Source organism: Arachis ipaensis, chromosome B08 (assembly GCF_000816755.2).
Source record: "Arachis ipaensis cultivar K30076 chromosome B08, Araip1.1, whole genome shotgun sequence".
Classification (NCBI taxonomy): Eukaryota; Viridiplantae; Streptophyta; class Magnoliopsida; order Fabales; family Fabaceae; genus Arachis; species Arachis ipaensis.
Window position 1 is genome coordinate 1213540 of NC_029792.2, and position 478 is coordinate 1214017.

Sequence of the window (478 nt, forward strand, 5' to 3'; positions counted from 1 at the left end):
TACATAATATTAAAGAACTACCTCAATAATAAGAAAATAAAATTGCATTTAATATGAGCTAATAATAATTAAGAAATACTTAACCAGTAATTATTATTAATTGTTTCCAACGCCTTCACCTAACTGTGTGTTGAGGGCAGGTGGGGACTTAATTAAAGGCTTGATCCTAGTTTTGGAACAGTTGGAACTTTTGCCTCAAATCTACAAATATTGAATAATAATTGTCTAATAGCTAGGTTTTAATTAAGTGGAAGGCATAGACATAGCATAGTAGATAGAGTTAATTAGAGAGCTCAAAGATTGGATTTGGAACAACCAAACCAAACCAAAATCATCATATCGATTATTTTGTCTATTGATGTGAGTGAGGGTGGTACTTGGGGGTTGCACTTCCATTTTCAGCCAAAAACATATTATGAGTAATACTTTAAATAAATTATTAAAAATTATTCAAATAAATATTTTAATTTTTATGAAA